The sequence below is a fragment of the Schistocerca cancellata genome, chromosome 1, assembly GCF_023864275.1.
Source record: "Schistocerca cancellata isolate TAMUIC-IGC-003103 chromosome 1, iqSchCanc2.1, whole genome shotgun sequence".
Classification (NCBI taxonomy): domain Eukaryota; kingdom Metazoa; phylum Arthropoda; class Insecta; order Orthoptera; family Acrididae; genus Schistocerca; species Schistocerca cancellata.
In genome coordinates this window covers 941289529-941291680 of record NC_064626.1, presented here as the reverse complement: position 1 = coordinate 941291680, position 2152 = coordinate 941289529, and positions in this window count along the sequence as shown.

Sequence of the window (2152 nt, the reverse complement as noted above, 5' to 3'; positions counted from 1 at the left end):
CTTTGTTTTTGAAACTATATCTTTTGTAATTGTTTCAAGTTTTTTGTCCAGATAGTCGTCACACAATTTACATTCATGTACAATTCTCTCGGCCATGTTGGTGTCGTTGTTTAGTGGCGCGAGGTCTGCTCGGTCTTCTAATTTTTCTATCTTTTCTTTGAGGTGGGTTTGTTCAAGAACTACCATTGTGAGTTGTTGGGTAATATTTCCCACTTCTTCAGTCAGCTTTTCGTGGGTGGAGCTAGCTGAAGTGTGGGCCTGAGCTAACTCTTCCACACAGGTGTTCACTTCCTGCTGAACATTAACTATTTGAGTTAACTGATTCTCACATCGGGCGATATTGTTTTTTGTTTCATGTGTGAATGTAACCAAAGTTTCTTCCTGTTTAGTGACTCGGTCGGACAATGTCTCAAATCGCTGGCTGAGCTGTTGAGTGGTATTATTTAATTATGTCATCTGTTTTGTCGTTCGTTCAAAATTTTCGGTCATAGTACGGTTTAATACGTCAAATTTTTCGTCGCTTTTATCTAGCCTTTGTTTAAAGTCCTGACCAAGTGCGTCCAGTTTTGCGTCAATTTTCTGACTAATGTCTCGTTTCATGTCTGCAAATAACTCTAATAGTCGGTCCAGTTTCTCAGTTTCCTGCGTCCGATTTGTGTCACGTTGCTGAATTTGTCTCATATTCGGTTCTGACATTGATGTTAACAATGGCGCTGACGGTCTAGTCTCGCGTCCATTCCACATTTCGTCATTTAAAGTCGCCATCTGTGTATTATCACAAATGTTGCGAGTTTGAGACAAAATCATTGCATTGATCTGTTAATTCGTCCATGGCGGGAAACGCGGACTTTCTTGTTGGTTGAAAGATGAATCTACTTCACTTAACTCATCTGCCGAAACTATCTCTACCTTACCGCGTTCCATTGTAATAGGATGTATAATCGTAAGTAAAAAATGGAATAATATAAGTCTGATTAATAAAGATTTGACTCAAATTTAGGACGAAATATTTTCTCGTCAATGTAAATGATTGCTCTATTGCAAACAATGGTTGAGAAAGATGCAGCAGGGCGGACAAAATTTTTCGTAACAAATGACTGTTTGGCGGTCAAATTCACGATCATCATATGCTACAACAATACTATAATTACCACAAACTACAATAGAGATAGATAATTTTGGAAAAATCTAGAAGAAAACTGCAGGATGTGTGGAAAGGGAAAAATGGATTCTGCAGTTGGCTATTGAATGTTTGAATGAAACGTAATTGTGTGACTCACCATTAAATTTTCTGTCCTGCAGCGGCTGGTCAATCACTTCTGCGTAAATCGTATTCGTCAAAATATGGATTTTCTTAATACATCTCCATCGGATAATCACCAAAAGGTCTCAAAATAACAGTTTTGCATCAATATATACCATGAAAAGAAAACAGATTGAATTAGTTACAAAAATTCTTTACAATATTGTTGTATAATCATTTGCTTAGGTACAATAAAGATGGTGTTTTAGTTACCCTTTAAAGTTCAGGATTTTTGGTTATTCTCTGTTGGGAAAAAATACAAATTAAAGTTTCAAATTTGCTCAAAAACGACACATCCGAAAATTGCATCCTGTCGCGGGAGCCAGTTGTAGTGGTTAATAAAAAAAGAAAAGAGAGAATAAAAGAAAAAGAAAGAGAAAAAAGATTGAAAATGTGGGAAGAAATGGTGAATAAAAATGTTTTTTTTTTAAATCATTAATGACCGTGAAAAAGGGAAAAAAAGAAAGAAATGCAAATCGGACTTCGTATAAGCTATAGTTGAGGTGGTCCTTGTGGCGTTTTTGAGCAAAAGTTAAACCAATTTCCACTACAAAACTTACTGAAAAGAAACAGAGAATAACAAAATGTAACTGACAGGGGGAAGTGGCGTAGATGAGAGATCATCCTTTACCAGGTTAACTTGTCTTCTTTCGTGCGGCGTCCAGGTCTTCGAAAATCTCCTTGTCTGCTCCGAAATCTTGCAATTGTCCAGGAATCACTAATTTATACCAATTAAAATCATCTTGATACTGTATGCAATTTAATTTACTTTGCTACTTCCATACTCCGAATTTCTTAACAACTTCCACAATATGTCTACACATTAAAATCAGATCAAGACTAGCTAAT